The sequence below is a fragment of the Schistocerca piceifrons genome, chromosome 2, assembly GCF_021461385.2.
Source record: "Schistocerca piceifrons isolate TAMUIC-IGC-003096 chromosome 2, iqSchPice1.1, whole genome shotgun sequence".
Lineage (NCBI taxonomy): Eukaryota > Metazoa > Arthropoda > Insecta > Orthoptera > Acrididae > Schistocerca > Schistocerca piceifrons.
This window is the reverse complement of record NC_060139.1, coordinates 903,017,955-903,045,465: the sequence shown is the minus strand read 5'-3', so window position 1 is coordinate 903,045,465 and position 27,511 is coordinate 903,017,955.

The following is a 27,511-nucleotide window of genomic DNA, read 5'->3' as shown; positions in this document are numbered from 1 at the left end:
GTTCTTGCTTGCCCGACTTGAGTATGAATTGTAACATCGTAACATCGTGACAAGAAAACGGCATCGGTCTGATGAATGTTGGCTCGTTTTCTTTGCTCCTATTGGAAGATCTGCATGAGATCTATCACTTCTCTTAAAAGCAGGAATTTGTTGTTTTACTGTTGTATGTTTTATTACCACTGTGATCTCGTGCTTGGGTATTAGCGCTTAAGCATTGCTTCTTACTTTCAAGGTTACTTAAGAGAATTTGTTTCTTTGGGGGAGGGGGGGGGGGGCTCTTTTTAACAGTTAGCTGTTTAATCAAATTAATTCCTGTATTTGGACATTGCTGTTAGAGGATTAACCAGTCAATTTTTGTTTTAATTATGGAGTCATTGAAACACTTAGATTATGGTCGGGGTCTAGGGCGGAGTTTTCATTGGGCATTGGGACTATACTTGTTTGATGCTCAGTCTTGCATAAATGATGTGTCTGTTGGCTTACAGCCTCTCGAGTTAGTCGCAGCGTTGGAGCCGTTGGCCCCGGCGAGTTATCCACTACTCGCCAGTTCACCGGGCGTGGGCAGTCCACGTCGCGTGGTGTACCGCCACTGCGACGGTCCGGCCTCCACGCTTACCACGGCGTATCTCTATATGTTAAGTTCTTAATCTTATGGCAATATAATTTAAGTTTAAACCAACTTGTCCGCTGCCCTAAGCCATCCCAACCAAGCCTAGCTTCTGCCAGCCCGGCCTAGTCTTGCATTGCTACTTCATTTGAAGATCTTCCAATTCCTAATTGTGCATTGCTGTAAATTTTAAAATCGTTGTGACCTTCTGTCCCAAAATTGTTAGTACCCAAAGGGCGTTACAAATCTTTGTGTAATGCTCGACGTGTAAATTTTAAAATATTGTCTAATGCTATACTTGTAAAATGTTGAATATTGTTACTTTCCTGTTCGAAAAGTCGCTAAGTTGCTAGCAACAAATGTGCCCTCAAGTTATTTTAATGGTACTCCTGAAATTGTACAATTTTTTCTAAATTCGGACCACGTTCCTTGTTTGAAGGTTAGTATCTAATGAGTGGTTTCCAAATTGTTATGGTAATGCTCTTTATGTAATTGTAGTGAAGTCTCTTTATGTAATTGTAGTGAAGTCATATTTGCCTGGTTGAAATCTTACAGATGCGTAAAGGGTCTTCAAGCAGTATTTTTTTATGAATGTTAAACCTGTTATTTTAAGGAGATAATACTTGTTCTGAAAAAGAAACAGAATTATCGTAAGTTAGGTCCTTTACATTCGCCGTCCTGAAATCTATCTGACAATTAATACTGACTTATGTCCGCCTGCTTAGCTGGATGACACCGTGCTCGCCTCCCATGCAAGTGGACCCAGGTTCGATTCCCGACCGGATTGGAGAATTTCTCTGTCGGGGTCGGGTGTTGTGTTGTCCTCATCATCATTTCATCCTTTCATCACCGGCGCGCAAGTCGCCCAGTGTGGCGTCGAATGAAATAAGACTTGCCCTTGGCGGCCGAACTTCCCCGAACAGGGGCCTCCCGGCCAACGATGTCACACGCTCATTTCATTTTTTTACTTATATGTTATTGATATTTTTACGTGTATCTTATTAAATAAAGGATTTCCAACTATTGTGAAGCAACAAATGACCTTCCGTAAACTCATCCTGCACCTTTTTCCCACCCGTTAAGTTGTTGTCGTAACCTCGGGCGTCCACTGAGATCCCAGTGCATAATTTTTTTCATAGCTATAGTTCAGCAGCTGCAGAATATTTCAACAAAGATAAAAAAGTCAGTCCTCAGTTGCGCAAGAAAACCTTTATTTGGTTCATAGGAAATACGTTCAAATCATTGTTAAGCCAACGTCAGAATAAGAATCGGACGGCAGAGTACTTTGCAAAAGAGTTAATAATACAGAGTGACATCTCTAAAAGTGTGAGATATATATCAGTGCCAAGCAATTTAATGACAAATTTCACATCTTACAAAAAATGGTTCAAATAGCTCTGAGCACTATGGGACTTAACATCTATGGTCATCAGTCCACATCTTACAGTGTGAGAAAAGTCAGCCACCAACACTGGTATAGTAGAACTATTCCTAATACAGCTGATGTCAAGAATTCATCAGTGATCAAATTTCCAAGTATTTCGCACAGCTGGGGAGACATGTATGAAAATATTACAAGACTAGGCGGGCACATGACAGTAACAAAAATGGTTCAAATGGCTCTGAGCACTATGGGACTTAACTGCTGTAGTCATCAGTCCCCTAGAACTTAGAACTACTTAAACCTAACTAACCTAAGGACATCACACACATCCATGCCCGAGGCAGGATTCGAACCTGTGACCTTAGCGGTCGCGCGGTTCCAGACTGTAGCGCCTAGAACCGCTCGGCCACTCCGACCGGCCCATGACGATAACAACATTGGTCTCCATTCCTCGTTGTCCCATTCTCCCGGTCGTGGGAACGCAAGTAATGTTGCGAGCATTAGGTGCCGAATTTTTGGACTACGGTATAAGGATGTAGACAGAGTGGCGTAAGGAAGTTTGGGTCGGTCCATGGAGCATGCATGGAATGCCGAAGGGTTTATGGCGACTGTTCGCGATAAACGGGAAATCCGGGTTCGAGTCTTGGCCAGCTACAAATTTTCATGTGTCGCTACTGGGTAGCAGAACTAACCTAATATAGCTGATGACAAGAAATCCGCAGTTAGCGAAAAAGTTTCACTCAGCTGTGGCTCTTTAAGAGCGTCTGTTCCTTTAAGTACACATGTGTTATGTATGTATTTTAAGCTGTATTCGATCTCTTCTTGGTCACTTTAGAGTCTAGTTCATTTTTTAGGAATGAGTTAAGATTTTTTATTACGCAGCCTAACTCGTGTGTCGTTGGCGCAAGTAAAGAATGTAAATGTGTTTTATGATACATTACTCCTATTCTGCAGTAGTGGGTGTTAGAGCTGCACCTTCTTTGGATTGAAGTCAGCTGATAGGTATTCCTGCTTAAGGGAAGTCTCTCTGACAAAGGAACCACTTTTGACAAAGCTTAGGTATCCGAGTAATGAGGGAATTAGTATATTTCATCAAAATATACAAGATATTAGAGATAAAGTTAGTGAACCGCTTATAGATGTTGACTCTGAAATTATTGGTATATTCCTTTACCAGGATACAGGTTGACTGGCAGCTTTTCGAGGAGCTCTTTGCGGTGTGGGGGAGTAGCCATGTATGTGAAAAACGGCATCCCACTTGAGTCAATTGATGTTTCAAAGTACTGCACTGAAAAGGTGTTTGAATGTTGTGCAGGTGTGGTTAAATTTAACGGAGCTAAACTTCTAACTGTTGTTATTTATAGATCCCCAGACTCCGATTTCACAACATTTTTGCTAAAGCTAGAGGAGGTTCTCGGTTCACTTTATAGGAAATACAAAAAGTTAGTTATAAGTGGTGACTTCAATATTAATTGTATAAGTGATTGTGCAAGGAAGAGGATGCTGGTAGACCTCCTTAATTGATATAATCTTATGCAAACCGTATTCTTTCCAACGAGATTGCAAGGGAACGGTAGAACAACCATAGACAACATTTTTGTTCATTCCTCATTACTAGAAGGGCATTCTGTTAGCAAAAAGGTGAATGGCCTTTCAGATCATGATGCACAAATTTTGACTCTAAAAGATTTGTGTGCTGCAACACGTGTTAAATATAGTCGTCAGCTGTTTAGGAAAGCTGATCCAGTTGCTGTAGAGACCTGTGTAAACCTTATCAAGGAACAAGAGTGGCAAGATGTTTATAGCGCTGATACAGTAGACGATAAATATAATGCTTTTCTCAAGACTTTTCTCGTGCTCTTTGAAAGTTGCTTTCCGTTAGAACGATCAAAACAGGGTACTAGCACAAACAGGCAGCCTGGGTGGCTGACTAGAGGGATAAGAATATCTTGTAGAACAAAGTGGCAATTATATCAAAACGTTAGAAACAGTCAAAATCTAAATGCAGCAGCCCATTACAAACAATATTGTAAGGTGCTTAAAAATCTTATTAGGAAGGCAAAAAGTATGTGGTATGCAGATAGAATAGCTAAGTCTGAGGATAAAATTAAAACCATATGGTCAGTCGTAAAGGAAGTGGCTGGTCTGCAGAGACAGGTCGAGGATATAGAATCAGTGCGTAGCGGGAATGTCCGTGTTACTGATAAGTCGCATATATGTACAGTAGTTAATAATCACTTTCTGAATATAGCAGGTAAACTAAATAGAAACCTAGTCCCAACAGGGAATCATATAGCGCTCTTAGAAAAAAGTGTTCCGAGACTGTTACCAGATATGCTCCTCCATGATACTGACAAGAGGGAGATTGAGTTAATAATTAAATCACTAAAGATCAAGAACTCTCATGAATATGACGGGGTATCTTGCAGAATACTGAAGTATTGTTCTATGTATGTTAGCCCAGTACTTTGCCATATCTGTAACTTTTCCTTTAGGTTTGGTCGGTTTCCTGATCGATTAAAGTACTCGGTAGAGATGCTACTTTATAAAAAGGGAGACAGGGATAATGTTGACAATTTTAGACCTATTTCTATGCCATCGGTGTTTATTAAAGTTATCGAGAAGGTTGTATATACAAGGTTACTGGAGCACTTAAATTCACATAATTTGCTGTCAAATGTTCAGTTTGGTTTTAGAAATGGTTTAACAACTGAAAATGCTATATTCTCTTTTCTCTGTGAGGTTTTGGACGGATTAAATAAAAGGTTGCGAACGCTAGGTGTTTTCTTTGATTTAACGAAGGCTTTTGACTGTGTTGACCACAAAATATTACTGCAGAAGTTGGTCCATTATGGAGTAAGGGGAATAGCTTACAATTGGTTCGCCTCTTACTTTAAGAACAGAAAGCAGAAGGTAATTCTCCGCAATATTGAGAATGGTAGTGATGTTCAGTCCCAATGGGACACTGTTAAGTGGGGTGTTCCCCAAGGGTCGGTGCTGGGGTCACAGCTGTTTCTTACTTATATAAATGATATGCCTTCTAGTATTACAGGTGATCCAAAAATATTTCTGTTTGCCGATGACACCAGCTTGATAGTGAAGGATCTTGTGTGTAATATTGAAACAGTATCAAATAACGTAGTTCATGAAATAAGTTCGTGGCTTGTGGAAAATAATTTGATGCTAAATCAAAGTAAGACTCAGTTTTTACAGTTTCTAACTCACAATTCAACAAGAACCGATATTTTGATCAGACAGAATGGGCATATTATAAGCGAGACGGAACAGTTCAAGTTCCTAGGCGTTCGGATAGATAGTAAGCTGTTGTGGAAATCCCATGTTCAGGACCTTGTTCAGAAACTAAATGCTGCTTTATTTACCACTAGAACAGTATCTGAAATAAGTGACACTTCAACACGAAAAGCAGTCTACTACGCATATTTTCATACGCTTATGTCGTATGGTATTATTTTTTGGGGTATTTCTTCTGATTCAAAAAGGGTATTTTTGGCTCAAAAACGGGCTGTTCGAGCTATATGTGGTGTAAGTTCGAGAACCTCTTGTCCACCCCTATTCAATAGTCTGGGAATTCTGACATTGCCCTCACAGTATATACACTCCTGGAAATTGAAATAAGAACACCGTGAATTCATTGTCCCAGGAAGGGGAAACTTTATTGACACATTCCTGGGGTCAGATACATCACATGATCACACTGACAGAACCACAGGCACATAGACACAGGCAACAGAGCATGCACAATGTCGGCACTAGTACAGTGTATATCCACCTTTCGCAGCAATGCAGGCTGCTATTCTCCCATGGAGACGATCGTAGAGATGCTGGATGTAGTCCTGTGGAACGGCTTGCCATGCCATTTCCACCTGGCGCCTCAGTTGGACCAGCGTTCGTGCTGGACGTGCAGACCGCGTGAGACGACGCTTCATCCAGTCCCAAACATGCTCAATGGGGGACAGATCCGGGGATCTTGCTGGCCAGGGTAGTTGACTTACACCTTCTAGAGCACGTTGGGTGGCACGGGATACATGCGGACGTGCATTGTCCTGTTGGAACAGCAAGTTCCCTTGCCGGTCTAGGAATGGTAGAACGATGGGTTCGATGACGGTTTGGATGTACCGTGCACTATTCAGTGTCCCCTCGACGATCACCAGTGGTGTACGGCAAGTGTAGGAGATCGCTCCCCACACCATGATGTCGGGTGTTGGCCCTGTGTGCCTCGGTCGTATGCAGTCCTGATTGTGGCGCTCACCCGCACGGCGCCGAACACGCATACGACCATCATTGGCACCAAGGCAGAAGCGACTCTCATCGCTGAAGACGACACGTCTCCATTCGTCCCTCCATTCACGCCTGTCGCGACACCACTGGAGGCGGGCTGCACGATGTTGGGGCGTGAGCTGAAGACGGCCTAACGGTGTGCGGGACCGTAGCCCAGTTTCATGGAGACGGTTGCGAATGGTCCTCGCCGATACCCCAGGAGCAACAGTGTCCCTAATTTGCTGGGAAGTGGTGGTGCGGTCCCCTACGGCACTGCGTAGGATCCTACGGTCTTGGCGTGCATCCGTGCGTCGCTGCGGTCCGGTCCCAGGTCGACGGGCACGTGCACCTTCCGCCGACCACTGGCGACAACATCGATGTACTGTGGAGACCTCACGCCCCACGTGTTGAGCAATTCGGCGGTACGTCCACCCGGCCTCCCGCATGCCCACTATACGCCCTCGCTCAAAGTCCGTCAACTGCACATATGGTTCACGTCCACGCTGTCGCGGCATGCTACCAGTGTTAAAGACTGCGATGGAGCTCCGTATGCCACGGCAAACTGGCTGACACGGACGGCGGCGGTGCGCAAATGCTGCGCAGCTAGCGCCATTCGACGGCCAACACCGCGGTTCCTGGTGTCTCCGCTGTGCCGTGCGTGTGATCATTGCTTGTACAGCCCTCTCGCAGTGTCCGGAGCAAGTATGGTGGGTCTGACACACCGGTGTCAATGTGTTCTTTTTTCCATTTCCAGGAGTGTATTTTCTTTAATGTCGTTTGTTGTTAGCAATATTAGCTTATTCCCAAGAGTTAGCAGCTTTCACTCAGTTAATACTAGGCAGAAATCCAATCTGCATTTGGAATGCAGTTCCTTGACTCTAGTGCAGAAAGGAGTGCAGTATTCTGCAGCATCCATTTTCAATAAGCTACCACAAGAACTCAAACATCTTAGCAGTAGCCCAAACTCTTTTAAGTCTAAACTGAAGAGTTTCCTCATGGCTCACTGCTTCTATTCTGTCGAGGAGCTCCTGGAAGAGGTAAAAAATTAGGTAAATTCCAGTGTTACATTGTTGATTTTCTTTATTTAAATTTACAACTTGTCACCTGAATATGTTTTTTTATATTTCATTTTATCTGTTTCTAATATCGTGTTATAATTTCATGTATTGACTCGTTCCATAACCATGGAGACTTCTCCTTAATTTGGTCCCACGGAACAACAAATAAATAAATAAATAAATAAAAATATATATATAGTCTTATACACCCAAGAAGAATTTCAGTACGCGTATTACAAATTTTTATCAACTTTTCACATGAAGAACCGGTTTAATTTTGAGGAGTGCTAGAAGTGAGAAGTATATCTATGATTTTATATATATTTACAAAAGACTATTTCTATGTTTCGAGGTCAGGAAGGAGATTCAAAACGTTTGTTGGTGAAAAGTTTACATTCAGGTTACCTGGGAAATAGCCCTACGGTATAATAATGGCGGGAAACATTAGTTTCAAGTATTATTGCCATCCCAGAAACCGACGATTCACCAATTTTGTTGAGTGCCTATTGAAGCAACATCGGTGTTCATCTGGGCGAGGGAAAAAATGTGAGGCCATTTATGAAAGTTTGATCTGATGGACTTACATTTTCCTGAAGACGTTTGTCTCCACTTTGCCTTCAGTAAGTACAGAAGCTGAAGCAATGAACTGAAATTTGTGCCACGGAAGGAGACCCCGGTTCAAGTTCCGGCAGTGGCACAAATTTTAATTCACTGCTTCCACTTGCCGATGCAGGAAGTTGTGCATGAAATGACCTCTCGATTATGCCCTGTAAGCGATCTATGGGGTTCATGTCGGATGATATGGGTGGCAAAATCATTCGCTCGACTTGTTTAGAACGTTCATCAAACCAATCGTGAACAACTGCGGACTTATGACATGGCGCATTGTCATCCATAATAATAACGTCTTTGAATGGCTGCAGATTGTCTCCAAATAGCAGAACATAAGCATTTACAGTCAGTGATCGGTTCAGTTGGACCAGAGGATCCTCTCTGTTCCCTGTAAACAGAGCCCACACCAACGCCACATTTCTCCGCACTAACGGCTATTTTCGTCGTACGTTCCACATAGATTTCTGCGGCTTTTTTTACTCGCAAGGGGAGGCCACGACGTTTGGAACGTGGATTTACTGTAAACTTCGTACACTCGTAGTAACCCAAGAGGACAACAGAATGTGTGAGCAGTAGCGCGTACTTCTCGAGCGTTACTGAGAAAATCGCAAGATAATTCCGGTCGTCAAATATAGATCTGTGCGTGGCCATTTTAATCATAAAGCGGCTGCAGCCGAGTGGTGGCGGCACGGTAGCTCAGCGTGTTCTGTCAAAGAGGTTGGCTGCCCTCTGTCATAAAAAAACTGAGTCCATCGATCAACAACGAGCAGATGCAACAACGAACGAAAGCTAAAAAAAAAAAAAGAATTAATATTCATAACTATCGACTAGTAAACGACCAAATCATAAAGTTATACTGAAAATGTATGCTTGTCCGTGTCTTCAAAACTGTTCGTGTTTAATCGAAAGAGAACGAGAAATTGCTTCTTGGAAGACGCTATTAAAATACACTGGATACTGCATAACCAATTATTAGCGCCGATTTTTAAGGAAATACTACGTTATGCATGGTTTGCTTCCAAACTATCGTCTGAAAGAGATGTTCTTGAAAATTTTAACGAGGTTTGTTTTTCCACGGAAAACGTCAAAAGACCTTGCGTATATAGAAACATAGCATTTATTCAATGCAGCTGGTGCCGTTTAACTTTATGTTTTCCATGCTTTTACGAAAAATACCATCCTGCAACTTGCACTCGTTAAGTCGAAAGGGACAATTAATTGTACATCTTTCGAAAGCCGTCTGTGCCGGTCAAAACTTGGAGGTAACAAGTCGTTTCGGGCTCCTTCCAGGTATAAGGGATTTCTCAAATCACGGACAAGCATACACTTTCGGTATCACTTTTTGCGTCTGGCCGTTTACTAGTCGATAGTTATGAATATTACATTATTTGTGATAATAAAAATTAGCAGACTGCCAAATAACGTGGAAAATTTAATAAAAGTTCTTCGGATTACACGTATTTTCCCCATTATATCAATTGTAATATAAATAATAAAGAAAATGATTGTGTTGAAAACAAAAAAAAAAAAAAAAAACTGACGAACGGAACTCGAACCAGCGACCCAGCGGCTTGAACGCCAACCACTTTTGTTTTAATTGTTCTGTATTATTCGTTGAATTTGTTCAGGGCGGACGTCCGATGATACTCGTTCAGTTTGTTCGATGGTCCGTTCGCTCAGTTCTTTTATTAGAAAGGAAACCTAACGCTCTGACCCAACACGCTTCTTTTTGGATGTGCTCGGGGCGGACGTCGTAAGACATCCGTTTAAATTTGTCTTTGATCGGTTAGCTCAGTTTTTTTTTTTTATTACAGAGGGCTGCTAACCCTCTGACCGAACACACTGATCTACCGTGCCGCCACCAAGCAGCTGTAGCGACTTCATGGTTAAAATGGCCACGCACAGATAAATATTTGACGAACGAAATTATCTTGCGATTATCTCGGTAACGTTTGAGAAGTACGGGCTACTGCTTACACGTTTTGTTCTCCTCATGGAGTACTACGAGTGTACGAAGTTTGCAGCAAATCCGAGTTCCAAACGTCGTGGCCTCCTCTTGTCAGTGTTGCTTGTCTGTTAGCAGTGACAACTCTACACAAACGTCGCTGCTCTCGCTCGTTAGGGTGTCCTCGATGGCCGGCCGGAGTGGCCGTGCGGTTCTAGGCGCTACAGTCTGGAACCGAGAGACCGCTGCGGTCGCAGGTTCGAATCCTGCCTCTGGCATGGATGTGTGTGATGTCCTTAGGTTAGTTAGGTTCAATTAGTTCTAAGTTCTAGGCGACTGATGACCTCAGAAGTTAAGTCGCATAGTGCTCAGAGCCATTTTGTCCTCGATGAGCGGTGATGTCTGAAATTTGGTATTCTCGGCACACTGATAACACTGTGGTTTTTGAATTCCCTAACGATTTCCGAAATGGGATGTCCCATGCGTCTAGCTTCAACTACCACTCCGCGTTCAAGGTCTGTCAATTCCCGTCGTGCGGCTATAAGCACGTCAGACGCCGTTGCACGTGAATCACCTCGACAGCTCCGCCAACGCACTGCCCTTTTATACCTTGCGTGCGTTATACAGCCGCTAGCTATATATACTTATGCTATCCCATGAGTTGTGCCACCTCAGTATATGTGTGTTCAGACTCTTCTTGGCTCAGATGTCCGTTTCTCTCAGTTTCGGAATAGAGACGTTTGAGAGCCTGAACTCAGCGTGCTGCACGAGACGTGACGCTATCTATGGTCTTGTCCATTTTCGCTACTTCACGTCACTACATCTGTGCAAGCGATTATCGTCGGAGGGGAAAGCTCTTCAAAGCACCGACCCCTCCCTCTAGCGCCGTATCTGGCATGTCCGCTTAGAGAGGCTCAAAACGTGGCGGCTTATTTTTGTTGCTACAATCACGACGCGTGGAGGGCTCTGAAGAGGAGACTCGATTGGCTGACCGATAACAAGTGTGGCGGAAAGCAAAGAGGCGACGTGGCCGGGCGAAGCTCTCTCGCAGCGTGTGTCGGCCGGCCGGCGGTGGCGAGCGTTTTGCGACACGAGAGCAGAGCAGCAGGCGCTGGCGTCGTTACGGGCCGTGAGTGGCCACATTCGTGCCCGCCACGCGTCGCCAGAAATAGCCGGCCGACTGATGCATCTGGCCGCGCTGGACCGCTCTGCCGGATCAATTAGAGTACAGAATCTGCGGGCGCCGGGATTCCGAAGCGCCCGCCAGCCGCTCGCTCCGCTGAGTCACTATTCGCACTGCAGAGCCGCGGTAATGCCCGCTGAAAATGAATCCGGGATCCCGAGTGTGCTGGGAAGCGCGCGCGGAATAAGAGGGGACGTGCGCAGTCCCATACGGCCCCGGCGCGCAGTGTTGCAGTCTCAGGCAGTGCAACAAGGCGTCGTCCATCAAGGCATTACCTTTTTATCGTGACGTCACCTGCCGCTTAATGGGCTCGCCTAAATTGTGTCTGCAGCAGTTCTCCGCCACATCTGCGGCCCGCGTGGGTTTTCCGAATGACGGATTACGCGTCAAGTGGGTCGGAAATGAAAACGATGGTTTATAGTACACGCTTTAGATTCGATGTGGGATGTCATCGAAGCAGTATCAAACAAATTTCTTTGTTACCCTGTGCCTCAAACAATGTTTGTTTCCATATATATATATATATATATATATATATATATATATATATATATATATATTACTCTTAGGCAATATGGCATCAAGTACAGGGACGGAATAAAGTCTCTACAGGGTGAAAAGTATTTAAACCGACAAACTCTGGGAGGTTGTAGGGGACATCAAAACAAATACTTTCCCTAACGTCATTTTTTTCTATGACGTTTATTTAAAACAGTGGATATCATATTACGCTCTTCAGTTGTTAGAGGACGTATTACGGTTGTTAGAGGGCGTATTACGCTCTTCAGTTGTAGGCAACTGCTGTCCACCAGTGTAATAGTGCATTGTCTCTGTTTACTAATGGATCGATACACCTGGAGTGAGTACACTGAGCCGGCCAGTGTGGCCGAGCGGTTCTAGGCGCTTCAGTCTTGAACCGCGGGACCGCTACGGTCGCAGGTTCGAATGCTGCCTCGGGCATGGATGTGTGTTATGTCCTTAGGTTAGTTAGGTTTAAGTAGTTCTAAGTTCTAGGGGACTGATGACCTCAGATGTTAAGTCCCAGAGTGCTGAGAGCCATTTTTTTTAGTACACTGATATGGTTGGTGAGTACTACATAGCACAACGGACGAGCTGTACAGCGGGTTTATCAACAACAATATCCTAATCGCCGTATCTCGCATCATGCGACTTTTTCTGCTGTGTACCAACCTCTGCGTGAGACTGGGTCATTTAGCAGATTACCTGGATAGGGACGCCGTCGCACAGCAAGAACGCTGCAATTTGAGGAAGTTGCTGGAAGACATCCCACTCGCTACAAGATAACACATGTGGTTCCAACATGACGGGGCGCCGGCAATTTCAGTCGTCGTGTGCGTCGATTCCTGGACCGACGGTTCCCAGAAACGTGGATTGGCAGAGGTGGTCCTGTATCATGGCCTGCTCGATCCCCAGATATATCCCCTCTGGACTTTTTTTGTGTGGGTACAGATGCGCAACCTTGTTTAGGCAACTCCTGTTGCATCAGAAGAGGATCTGGTTGCCAGGATAGTAGCAGCAAAAGGAACAATTCAGGATACTCCTGGGGCTTTTGCCCGTGTCAGACAGAACAAGATCCGACGTTTTAACATTTGTATAGGTGTCAATGAGGCATTTTTGAAAATCTACTGTAATTGAAACTGAGTTGTGTTAATGTGTTGTCTCTTGGTCATAAAAAAATGGAAAAGTGTTTGTTGGTTTAATTAATTTGCCGCCAGATAAATCTTCCTCTACCGGTTTAAATACTCCTCATAGGAAAAAATGCCGGTTATGTTATGTTAACCGGGGACCTAGAAACGACGGAGAGGATCCGTCGCCGCCGCAGCCGCAGTGTTCCGAAACCCCACGACGACTATCGCAGTCCAGTTCGGCCCCCGGTGGACACCCCCCCCCCCCCCCCTCAGGGAACGTCTCACACCAGACGAGTGTAACCCCTATGTTTGCGTGGTAGAGTAATGGTGTAATGGTGGTGTACGCGTACGTGGAGAACTTGTTTGCGCAGCAATCGCCGACATAGTGTAGCTGAGGCGGAATAAGGGGAACCAGCCCGCATTCGCCGAGGCAGATGGAAAAACGCCTAAAAACCATCCACAGACTGGCCGGCTCACCGGACCTCGACACAAATCCGCCGGGCGGATTCGTGCCGGGGACCAGGCGCTTCTTCCCGCCCGGAAAGCCGTGCGTTAGACCGCACGGGCTAGAATATGCTTACCGGATAATCCATTCGACTGTTTTATTGGTGTTCCTCAATTCACAGGTTCAATTTTGAAATTATCAGTTTAATCTTCAGAAGTGTTACAAGCAAAAGATGTAACAACAATAACATAAACTCACTAGCTGAGTAGCCGGCTTTGTTCAGGAACTTATTTATTCCAGTCTTATGTTAGACCGACTACTCTTTCCTTCTCTCTTTCTCCATCTGCTCCTTTTCCCCCTCTTTGTCTATTTGCTCCTCCCCCCCCCTGTCTCTCTCTCTCTCTCTCTCTCTCTCTCCGCCACTTCCTCCACCACGACTCTCTGTCCATCTCCTCCTCCCTATCTTAATTTGCCCATTCCCACTTCCATTTTCTCTGTCTGTTTCCTCCTCCCCCTATCTGTGTTCATCTTTTCCTTCCTCCTCTCTGTCTCTCCATCTCTCTCCCCCCTTCTCTCTCCAGTTTACCACTCCCACCCATACAGGAGTTTGCTGGTACTTATGCCCACAGTATTTCTTTCCAGATAGTAAGTGATATGTGTACCAAGGTTGGTTGAAATCGATCCACAGATTGACGAGGAGCTATGTACCCTTGGCTCTGTTAAGTACACTCCTGGCCATTAAAATTGTTACACCAAGGAGAAATGCAGATGATAAATGGGTATTCATTGGACAAATATATATTATACTAGAACTGACATGTGATTACATTTTCACGCAATTTGGGTGCATAGATCCTGAGATATAAGTACGCAGAACAATCACCTCTGGCCGTAATAACGGCCTTGATACGCCTGGGCATTGAGTCAAACAGAGCTTGGATGGCGTGTACAGGTACAGCTGCCCATGCAGCTTCAACACGATGCCACAGTTCATCAAGAGTAGTGACTGGCGTATTGTGACGAGCCAGTTGCTCGGCCACCATTGACCAAACGTTTCAATTGGTGACAGATCAGGAGAATGTGCTGGCCAGGACAGCAGTCGACCATTTTCTGTATCCAGAAAGGCCCGTACAGGACCTGCAGCATGAGGTCGTGCATTATCCTGCTGAAATGTAGGGTTTCGCAGGGATCGAATGAAGGGTAGCGCCACGGGTGGTAACACATCTGAAATGTAACGACCACTGTTCAAAGTGCCGTCAATGCGAACAAGAGGTGACCGAGACGTGTAACCAATGGCACCCCATACCATCACACCAGGTGATACGCCAGTATGGCGATGACGAATACACGCTTCCAATGTGCGTTCACCGGGATGTCGCCAAACACGGATGCGACCATCATGATGCTGTAAACAGACCCTGGATTCATCCGAAAAAAAAGACGATTTACCATTCGTGAAACCAGGTTCGTCGTTGAGTACACCATCGCAGGCGCTCCTGTCTGTGATGCAACGTCAAGGGTAACCGCAGCCATGGTCTCCGAGCTGATAGTCCATGCTGCTGCAAACGTCGTCGAACTGATCGTGCAGATGGTTGTTGTATTGCACACGCCCCATCTGTTGACTCAGGGATCGAGACGTGGCTGCACGATCCTTTACAGCCATGGGGATAAGATGCCTGTCATCTCGACTGCTAGTGATACGAGGCCGTTGGGATCCAGCACGGCGTTCCGTATTACCCTCCTGAACCCACCGATTCCATATTCTGCTAACAGTCATTGGAACTCGACCAACGCGAGCAGCAATGTCGCGATACGATAAACCGCAATCGCTATAGGCTACTATCCGACCTTTAACGAAGTCGGAAACGTGATGGTACGCATTTCTCCTCCTTACACGAGGCATCACAACAACGTTTCACCAGGCAACGCCGGTCAGCTGCTGTTTGTGTATGAGAAATCGGTTGGAAACTTTCCTCATGTCAGCACGTTGTACGTGTTGACACCGGCGCCAACCTTGTGTGAATGCTCTGAAAAGCTAATCATTTGCATATCACAGCATCTTCTTCCTGTCGGTTAAATTTCGGGTCTGTAGCACCTCATCTTCGTGGTGTATCAATTTTAATGGCCAGTGGTGTAATATGTGTACCAAGTTTGGTTGAAATCGATCCACGGGTTGAGGAGGACTTATTCTCCCTTAGCTCTGCCCACACATTTCACATGTATTTATCATATTTCACGCATATTTGTACACTTATTCCATCTGCATCTCAAGCAAATTTCGCTCTGCAATTTCGTTTTCACGCAGCTCAGTGTTCACGACATCATATCTCTGTTCAGCTGTGCTTTACAATGGGCTAATTTTGCAGGTAAAACCAGTGGTATATGTGAATACTGTCTGTGAAATATGTTGCGACTATAATTAATAGAAAAAAGTAATAAATTAAAACGCCATGCATGATGCGGCAGATTTTCACGCTTGTCAGTGTTTATGGCGTCATATCTCCTGAACTATAACTCACACAATGAAATACTTTTGCAAATGCGTTCAGTGGTATTTGTGTAAATTGTCTGCAAAATGTGTTGCGAATATATTTAGTAGTAAAGAAGTAATAAATTAAAATGCCAAGCCTGACGTATAAGTTTTACCGCATGGACAACAAAAATGTAGTAAGCGGTGAACTTTTCTCCTTTTATAATTTTGTGGGGAGTAGGGTTCCCAGCTTTTTTTGTCAAAATAAGGGAGACTTCGACCCGATAAAATTAATAGGCCTAACACAATTTATTTAAATCTTAAAACAGGTTTATTGCCTGGACCATCGAAAAACTTCTTCATAACAATTATAAGCTGAAGGTCTACAGAATTTTTTTACTTAAAACTATATTTGTTTACACTTCTGGCAGCAGTCTGAAGTTTGCGATCGTTCTTTACAAACTGGACAAATTCATCACAAGTGTAACAAAACTTAACATTTATTTGTAGTTCAGCTTTGATTAAATCTAGACTGCAACGGTTTCTATCATCAGACCATTTGCTGTTCACCAAAGAAAAAATTCTTTCAGTGTGAGCATTAGATGCCGGTACGCCGAGAGCAAAGCCAAGAATCTTATTTCTCTCTTTGGCTTTAATTCCTTTGGACTCTATGTCAATCATCACGGATACCTACTTTTCAACTGTGCTAACATAGGTGGCAATTTATATTTTTCAAAGAACAAAACTCATTGTAGAGATTATCCTCATTTATGTCTACCTGGATATGAGTAAGCATGTTCTCAAAATCATTACAATTAACCGAATTATTTAGAGACAGTGGGAATAAGCACTGAACTGTAGCATTGTAACAAATGTTTACATTATTTACAATGTAAGTATGAAAGTTGTCAACGATATTATTTTGAATTCTCTTATGATTGACAGGATCTAATCTATTTAAAATCTTGTGTGAATTGCTTCCTAAAAAGAGTCATCTTTTCTTTGCAAAATTTTCTTTGACGAAGCTTCAGTGGCGCTATAGTACTCATTATAGTTAAATCTGACATCTCTAGATATTTTGAGGTTTCCAAAATAATGTTTCCAATGTAAGACAAAAATTGAAGTTATGCTTCGAGAATTAACATTTAGCTTGGATCCCCATCACTAAAATACAATTTCAAAGCTTCAGGTGTTTCATTTATGTTTTGAAAGTAGCTTATTATTGGCTCCCAATTCTTTGTTAGCCTATAAACAGCCGAAGTGAGGGACAGCCACCTGGTAGGCACATGTCTTAAAGTTTCACACCAATCAGTACCAACAAAATTAAAAAAGATCTTAATTCTTCCCTGCGCATTGCTGACACTAAAAAGTGTCCATAAATCTTAACAAGTATCATTTCTATGTCTACGTCTAGGACATCAGAAGCATATTTAGTGACGTTATGGATTACGTGATTTGTGCAGTTTGCTTTAAATATTTTGTTATTTTTCTCACTCAACAATTTCATCATGGATTTATTTTTGCCACAATTGAGACTAGCATTATCGGCACTATAAGACGAAATGTTATTTACATTTAATGAACGAGATTCAAGACTGTTTACTAGTAAAGCGCAAATACCACTAGCACTCTCATCTGCTTGTTCCACAAAATCTAATAGTTTATTGTGCTGCACTTCTCTGGATCACTAAGCACGTCTAGGAAATCACTTATACTTCTATGAGATAATAGGTTTTTTTTGCAACAGACTCTGCTTTCATCCTATCACAACGGATTTTTTTGGCCACATCCGAATCCATAAATACGTTATTTGCAAGTTTATTTGCACAGTCCTTGGTAATATAACTTAGGTTGTGTTTCACTGTATGATACACAAACGATAACTCACCCACTGCAACTTTGTCGGATTCACCACTAGTGGGACTAACACTTAGGCACTGAAAATAACTGGATATCTTGGGTGTGCTACTTCCCCTAACTCTGCTTTTGTGTCCTTCGGCACTGGCGTGCTGCTGGCAGTCTGTGTTACCACCATGTGCTATGTTGAATTCACGCTTGCAAAGGGTGCAATGCGCTTTAGACTTGTTTCCTTTTACACAATTAACCCATTCATGAGTTTCTTCCCAATTCTTCTGATGTGTACAGAAGTACTTTCCTCTCTTTTTATGCGGGGTTTGTATCTTGCATTTCGCCTAATTCGGACTAGGCGGAACGACAATGGAACAAGATAATCGTAACGTGGTATGTTTTGTGTTTCCTACATATTGATGTAGTGACTGCATAGATAATATTATGCCGTATCGATTAATCGATGTTGTAACGATCGTTCAGCAACCAGATTTGAAAAATATGCGGCAGGTTTAAATCTTAATTGGTGTCATTTTCTCAAATACGGGAGACTGTATCTCCCGTGTAAATCTTAAGTACAGCTGGAGGAGTTTCAATTTTAGTAAAAAATTCAAGTAATGATTTATAAGACCAAGCGATGAAGATGATCAGAAATGTGGGGAGTCGTGCGGACTCGAACAGTGATGGAAGCAATACTGATTCCTCAAGTGAAGATGATAGAGAATCAACTGACTGTGCCAGTGGAAGTGAAACAGACACGCCTACTGAAACTGAAGAGACATAGGGTGGAGGATTTTCTAAATGTAACAATACAATGAACCGTACTATTTGTTATGTGCAGTTGTGTCTGCAAGACACTGTGAGGCCTGAGAACTTCTTTTTACAACCATAATGTACATTTTACATCGCTACGCTTATAAGATAAACCCACCTACATTTTCTTATGTATGCTCGTGTCGCCTCAAATCCCTTTGCTCTTCCGTTACACTGCGATACCTCTTCCTCCCCCATGCATTTCCCCTCCTGCTCATAAGAGAGTACTCCTCTGTTTTCATGAAGTGTATGTATGTATGTATGTGTGTTCCACATCTCCTCAAAAACCACTGTATCGATCCTAGCCAAACTTGGTGTACATATCTCCAACAGTCTGGAAAGGACCATTGTGGGCGTAAGAACTATCTACCTCTCAGAGGGGTATGGGTGGGGTTGGAAAAGGAGCATACCTCACGAAGCACTGATAGCCAGACTATGTCATCCGCTGCTCGAGAACGAAAGCACAGAGTCACTTGCAACAAACTTTAGGAAACTATTTCTTGCTGTCACTCCCCAAGGGTTGCCAACTCTCCCGTATTATACAGGAACTCCTGTATTCTTCTGAATATAGTCTACTCCCGCCTCTAGTGTCACACTAGTTACTGGTCGCCATCCATGTGGAGCACGTATTGTTCTCACCGCGGACTTCTAGTACTCAGGCACACACAATTGATATAATCGAAGTGCATGGGCCTGAAGATGGCGTTGACGCAACGTCGAAACTAGTAGCCAAATAAATTTGAAATCTTAAGTACAGCTGGAGGAGTTTCATTTTTAATAAAAATTATACCAGCTGATGTCCCACCATCATCCAATTTAAATATGGATGGACGAAGATTACTTGAAATATTCTGCTCCTCGATTTTCGTTACATGCCCTCAGCAAACATTCCAGTCTTCTTTTGTTACGGAAGCAATTTGCTCATCTGTAACTTTTAATAACGTGACCATTCTCAATGTCACATTACGTTCATAAACGTATTTGTTGACACTTGCCAGTATCAGATCAATACGATTTAAACCTGTTTTGTATGGAGGAAGTCGTAACACTGTATGACCATGGTCAGTTAATGTCTATTATATAAGTAATGTACCCTGGTTTGTTCATTTTCATCAGTGAATACAACTAGAATCTCAGCATGTGCTTGTGGAAAGGAATTCCCTTTTTGGTTAACCAGGAGATCATTTATATCCTCATGGAGCTTTATACTGGAGCACAAGTCAGTTGCTTATTGTGATAATGAACGTTATCTATAATGAGGATACTATTATATGGTATATTAGGTATTACTCTCTCCCTGAGCCGCTTTTCACAGTTTGAGAAGTCTACTCGGCCGTGATAATCCCGTTTTCCTGCAGATTTAGACTTTACAAAGGCACTCGGTGGAAAACCGATCTCTCCCCCCAGCATGGGTGATTGTAATTCTCCTTTCTTCCGAAGTGGGTTTTCAGCAGACGCTGTAGTGAATTGTCACTCCACCCGTACGCTACTGTGTGGCAAGTGTGAACAAATTTCTCGTGCTTACGGAGAATAGGATGACATTCACATCTGTACTCTCGGATATTTTGTAAGTAAGCAGTTCGATTTGCCCTGATACTACAATGTCCCTCGAGAACATTTTGGTTATCTGCCACTTTGTATACAGCACCCAGGCTTTTTCAGATGATTCCAAACTCGTTATGAACTTTTCAGTCTCTTCTTTTGAAACAATTATTTCCAGTATATTTTAGTATTTCTTCCTCCACCTTATAATTGACTTTCCATGGCCACCCTTTGTATGTTTTCAGAATGTTAAGAATTCGCTTCAGTTGCCAGTGATTTCCTAATTTATTACACGACTGGTTTCGGAGCTTCCAGCTCGATCTTCAGGTGCCACCAAATAATTATGGGAACATAAATGTGTGGCGATCAATCCAGTCAGCTATGGGGGATCACGTGTCATGCTGTACAGGCATGCGCTGTGGTTACTGGGCCTATGCTCCCATGCGTTTGTTTGACTTGAGTGTAATCAATCACTCATGACTGACTTGCCCGACCGCCACACATTTATGTTCCCCTAATTATTTGATGGTACCTGAATGGGGGTGAAGCTTTAAGCTTCGAAACCGGTCGTGCAATATGTTAAGAAAATTACTGTCAACTGAAGCGGATTTTAATTTCATAAATATGTTCCTTCATTGGTCAAATACTTTGCGTGGTTTTCTTTATTTTTTATTTTTATGTTTTTTTTTTTTTATTTTCGAACATGCGACTTAAGTTCAACTTTCAATTCTCTTTTAGATTTTATTTATTCTGCTTTTGTTCTCTTCTGATCGCTGACTGTCTTTTTGTCTTTCCTAATTGCTCAAAACGCTTCAGCTGCCTCCATCGCGGTCATTTTGTTAGACATATTCTTGCTCACTGCCGTTTTCACGCACTCTTCATTCCATTTTCCTCATATTTCTTTTGTTATTTTCTGCCATTTCAATATGAGATGAAGTAAGAAAGAGAAAATGTAATCTTATGAATAGAAACTGAAGTGGCGAGTGAAAATTTGTACTAAGGTCGGGAACGAAACCCGGGTCTCCAGCTTACTTGGCATGAGACAACTTGGCACAGTGGTTCACACAACTGCACGGATTACCCTGGCACGCCTTCCTCCTCGATCCAAATTCTCACTGGCTCCCCTGTCTACTTTAAGGTGTGCCTTACCCAATTTCCACCCTCTGCTTCAGCATACATAAATAAAATCATATCTGTCTGAAACCAGTAAAGTCTCTCAAGTTATGCCATTTCATCTGTATAAGTATCTCCTCCTGGATTTCAGGCTGAATCCCCTGTTTACGTTCGATGCTGAGGTACTATTCCAACACTTACCTCAAAAACGGGTACCACAAGACACATCCTCCATGCAGTAAAACCTGCAGCAGTGACATCAAGCACTGAAGAGAGGAAGAAGACATCCGAATCCATTGCACACGAATACACGAGCTCGCTTCTGCTTAGTGTATACTTGTACCGTTTGGAGGCGGAACGAGAAATCATAGTAGCGGATTGTGCAGTAAGCCGGACGAAATTGCACGACTCATTCCTGCTTTTTAGCATTTTAAATGTTTCATTATTGACCCTTGAGTAACTGTCTCTTTATTGAACCAAAGTTAGTAACCCACAAAGAACACTTAGTTTTCACCTAATCAGCAGGACATGTACTCAAGATAATGTATTCATTCATTTAAAGTTTTATCATACTTTGTTATTGTTACTTGGCAATATTACGCGATAACAAAACATAGCATCAGAGTGGCGAAGTAGTTACTCTCCTGAAGATTTCGAGGCAAACTTATCTTATGTGATCCGAAATTAATCTACTAATCCAAAAGAATGTTTACAAGCTGTATAATTATTGTAAACAGAATGGGTCTAATAGAAAGCAATAGAAAACTTATTTAGTTACTTCTACCAGAAGTATGGGTGCAAGCCTTTGTAACGGGACTTTCTCCTCTAGCATGAATTTTTCTCAACAGTAGTTGTCGATACCAGTATTATTTTTCGCATTTTGGACGGATCAGTATTATCTCTGTTACTTTCTGAAAACTTTCATATAATTTTATACACAGTATGTTATACGTAAAGCTGAAATTTATGAAAGGGAATTACTTTATAAAATATTTTAGTTTCGGTGTTATAATCGATAAGTACTAGTTCTGAATGTACATTTAAAATTAATTTTTTTTAGAAAAGTTTGAAATTACGAATTATTTGCACACTTAAAATTTCTATTATTAATTACGTAATCCTGTACTGTGTAACCAATGGCACCCCATACCATCACGCCGAGTGATACGCCAGTATGGCGATGACGAATACACTCTCCCAATGTGTGTTCACCGCGATGTCGCCAAACACAGATGCGACCACCATGATGCTATAAACAGACCCTGGATTCATCCGAAAAAATGACGTTTTGCCATTCGTGCACCCAGGTTGGTCGTTGAGAACATCATCGCAGGCGCTCCTGTCTGTGATGCAGCGTCAAGGGTAACCGCAGCCACGGTCTCCGAGCTGATAGTCCATGCTGCTGCAAACGTCATTGAACTGTTCGTTCAGATGGTTGTTGTATTGCAAACGTCCCCATCTGTTGACTCAGGGATCGAGACGTGGCTGCACGCTCCATTACAGCCATGCGAATAAGATGTCTGTCATCTCGACTGCTAGTGATACGAGGCCGTTGGGATCCAGCAGGGCGTTCAGTATTACCCTCCTGAACCCACCGATTCCATATTCTGCTAACAGTCATTGGATCTCGACCAACGCGAGTAGCAATGTCGCGATACGATAAACCGCAACCGCTATAGGCTACAATCCGACCTTTATCAAAGTCGGAAACGTGATGGTACGCATTTCTCCTCCTTACATGAGGCATCACAACAGCGTTTCACCAGGCAACGGCGGTCAACTGCTGTGTGTTTGAGAAATCGGTTGGAAACATTCCTCATATCAGCACCTTGTAGGTGTCGCCACCAGCGCCAACCTTGTGTGAATGCTCTGAAAAGCTAATCATTTGCATATGACAGCATCTTCTTCCTGTCGGTTAAATTTCGCGTCTGTAGCACGTCATCTTCGTGGTGTAGCAATTTTAATGGCCAGTAGTGTATAATGTCGTGTACTCACAACGATCGGTGATATACAGGGCAGTCAGAAATAACCTGAAAAGCTTCTAATGGTGTCACGGAGTAGGTTGTGCTGAGAAATAATTGTTGCGAAAAGACTGCGATACGTTGCGCCGTTTCCGAGTTAATTAGCACTGAAGTTGGCCATCAGACCATCGCGCTCAAGTTCAAGCGGCCCTCCAGATACAGTTAGTGTCAGTTGTCAAAAAATGGCTCAAATGGCTCTGAGCACTATGGGACTTAACAGCTATGGTCATCAGTCAACTAAAACTTAGAACTACTTAAACCTAACTAACCTAAGGACATTACACAACACCCAGTCATCACGAGGCAGAGAAAATCCCTGACTCTGTCAGTTGTCCTCATAGCGTGCTGCCGTAGATGATAGTGAACGAGACTGCTCAGCCTTTGGCTCGGGTTCGATCCTTACGACCGTGCCATGTGCAATTAAACGAAGGACACGTTTGGCGACACAAACTCTGAGGCGTCGCTTGAATCTGCGCGCACAACGGCCTGACCGGCTAACTTCAGTGGTAATTAACTCGGAAACGGTGCCACTGACGTACTGAAATGCTTTCTTAAAAATTATTTATCAGCACAACCTAACCTCCAACACCCTTACAAGCTACTGAGACTGTTTCTGACCACTTTGTATAATGCACACTCAAAGGAATCCACATAGCTTACAAAAGTAATATATGCAGGTATGCACAATGAACAATAAATAGCTTTCCTCTTAAGTAATTGGTCTGCGTTGCTTACACACTCGCACCAATACGCGATCTCTCTATTGCTGGCAAGACGAGCTCCCCGTGACTAATTACTAGCGTGGATTACTTTTTGGGGCATTGTTCACGACAATCCGATAACGCAAGAGATTATTCAGGCTGTTTATATCCTTTCTTATTTCACAAATGTTTTGCTTAGATTCTTTTAATAAGTACGTTCTCATAACTACAATAATGAGAGAAGTTTTAGTCTTCCGTACATTTCTATTTGACGATTTCTTGTTTCTTTCATAAATACTGTAATGCAAACTGTAATTCATTAGTACTTCTGTTGCAGCCAGTTTTTCAAGCAGGCATTCAGTTGGCCGGATTTTTCTTGGCAGAGACGAAATATAACGACACGGAGTAAATCCAGTGGCCAATGGTGTATCCAGGACGTTAGCCGCAGCTAGCCAATGAGGCACTTCATTACACTGACAGCGACCCAGTTCTCTGAGCATTGACCAGTCTTCATAAATTGTCAAAGACCCTGAAATATACCGTACTGCCGGCCGGGGTGGTCGAGCGGTTCTAGGCGCTTCAGTCTGGAACCGCGCGACCGCTACGGTCGCAGGTTCGAATCCTGCTTCGGGCATGGATGTGTGTGATGTCCTTAGGTTAGTTACGTTTAAGTAGTTCTAAGTTCTAGGGGACTGATGACCTCAGCAGTTAAGTCCCATAGTGCTCAGAGCCATGTACCGTACTGCTAGTCTTCCACATTTTGTTAGCCCGCATCTCGTGGTCGTGCGGTAGCGTTCTCGCTTCCCACGCCCGGGTTCCCGCGTTCGATTCTCGGCGGGGTCAGGGATTTTCTCTGCCTCGTGATGGCTGGGTGTTGTGTGATGTCCTTAGGTTAGTTAGGTTTAAGTAGTTCTAAGTTCTAGGGGACTGATGATCATCGATGTTAAGTCCCATAGTGGTCAGAGCCATTTGAACCACATTTTGTTATGACAATTCAGAGTAGACAGTATAAGTCGTACTTTGGTGCCAAGTTTCATAGGCATAACAAAGGACCGATTCCGACATAAAACATGTCTTACAACCACAGAATACTGAAACGAGTAAACAAGACGAAAATGTGACACAGGATACACAGACATAGTATGCTGTAACAACCCTACCAGTAACACAATAAGAAATGATTAATCCCCTTTGGTACACATTTGGGGTATACCTGTACAATCCATTTTAATGACTATGTATCTAAATTAACAATGAAATGTTGTGTTCGTGTGTTTGTGGGTTAACGGCACTCGCCATCGACGTTATCAGCGCCCATACGAAGATGAACTGAAACGAATGTAGTTACAACGTGGAACATGCAATAAAAGAACTAAAAGGGAAACTCAGATGAAATCGCACTTAATCTCTCCAGAACTCACCCATGAAGATCCGCTCAATCACACTAGTCACAACATGGAAAACATCGCCAGAAATGGGGAGATGTTCGAAAACTGTCAATTACAATACAGTGAAGACTAGAGGAAAACTAAAAGAGATTCACAGCAACATGTGACTGGCTGATCACTTACCAAAAACAAGAATGAGCCTGAATCCTGATAATACATCATATACGGCAGCCTACTACTTCAGGCAACAAGTCGGACAAATCTTAAATCGTACGACAGTCGTTGGACTGTCAGCTGAAATAGACGGCAGATCTATCGGCAAATGAGCCTCCACCCTTTGATCCGGAAAGAAAATGCAGTCCAGTAAAATGCGTCCCATAGTGATCTGTACGACATAAGCATCACACATTGGATGCTCCTCCTGCCAGAGAAAAAAAGCCATGCATCGTAGGGCTGTTGCCTGTCGATGACGAGTAAGGAGGACCTCATCCTGCCTGTGCGGCTGGCCGCGTTGTCTTAATGGGACGCAACTTATGATCTGTCAGAAACCCATGATTTGTCGATTTTAATGCATGTTCAAAAGGTGTCATTGGTTGTCCGGATGACGAATAAAATCAGTATATATGTAACTCAATTTTACGAAAATTTCTCAAAAGGACTATATAAAAGAATATTCCTATTTTGCCACATTCTTCCTGAAATGATGCGAACCAGCATGTAGCTACGAAATTAACTATATACAGTCCTACAGTTTTAAACATGGCTGTTTCTCAGCAACCGCATATAATTTTCAAACATAGGAATTATACAGCCAACCGATCGCAAATAACTGTTCGGCACATTGACCTAGGTTTCGACACGTACTAAGGTGACTTCATCAGAATGAGATTTTGGTAAACCCTATAAAATATCACATAGAAAATCAAGTATGACAAGAGAACACATTAAACAAGAGCAGCTACGCTCAAGTCAAAAATAAAATGAAACATGTTCCGACCTTGTCACGTATGCCTAGCCAGGAACAACATCAGACTGATGCTTGTCTTGCTGCCACGAAAACAATAGAAATTGCGCAGCCTATCGGGCACCCTTTTCCAAGTCTCCATAGTTTCACTTTGAACTCAGCGCATCCGCGGCGGGCAGTCAGGATGATGAGATCCGCGATTCGCAGTCTCATCACATCGGCTCAGTCCAGCAACAGTTAACAGCGGCCGCACTCCGACTTGTCAGCAACCTCCTCAATGGCAGTCGCGTTAAGATCACTTTTGCAACGAACATTCCCGCCAACAGGAATCGCGATGTATTGGGAGGACTTCACTCCTGGTTTCCCTTTTTTAGTATCGCTAACTGGATCCACGCGCTTCAAGCACTGCTATGCAAGATTCCTGCAATCTAATTATTGCTTCAAAAGAATTTATTTTATTTCGTAACCATTCACATTTCGTTCTGTTATCGAGTTAACTCACGGAAGCTCACCCGCCTGTTGATATTTCTTTCTGATTTCTTCCTTTATTCACTGTTAAAATTCATACATCTTTCATGTGATTACAGAGTTTTTCAAACACGACTCAAAATGTAAGTTGTGTCCTCTGTGTCTGGGCAGTATCTCATTCGTAATTTTCCAGTACCATGCTGGTGGCGCTCCTAACAACCATTCATTTTCTTATCATTCTTCTATTTTTATTATGTAAATTCATTCTCAAATTGCTTTATAACCTCGATATTTACATGTCCTGAGTAATTTTTACGCACTGTTTGAATAAACATGATTTTACGCCAGATCACATTCTATGATTCTGCAACCATTGGAGTAAATTATTCAACTGGAATGCCCAGGTCCTCCAAACATAAGCAGTAGAAAAGGCCCCTGACGCGTTCAGCAACTTCTCAAATCATGCTTTGCAATACGCGCGGCAGTTGATTTTTCAAGTGGACTGTTAGCTTCATGTGGGTGATCTATCATTTTATATGATCCGGGGTGATAGATTCAGCACCATTCTAGTCCGCATAGCCGCGGAGCACCTGATGAGCAAGATGTCGTGCTCTGGCAATGTCTTTCGTTCCTTCCACTACTAGGGTCTATAATCATTATTCCTGTGGCCTTCTCCATCAGCCGGCCGGAGTGGCCGAGCGGTTAAAGGCGCTACAGTCTGGAACCGCACGACCGCTACGGTCGCAGGTTCGAATCCTGCCTCGGGCATGGATGTGTGTGGTGTCCTTAGGTTAGTTAGGTTTAAGTAGTTCTAAGTTCTAGGGGACTTATGACCACAGCAGTTGAGTCCCATAGTGCTCCGAGCCATTTGAACCATTTGAACCTTCTCCATCAGACATCAGATTATCAACAACGAAACTGACAGCCTGCAGCCGCGGGTTGTCCGCCTCGCAGGCACACCGAAGCACTACACAACCGACAGGCAATACTGATGAACGGCCACAGCAACAACCACAGAAACA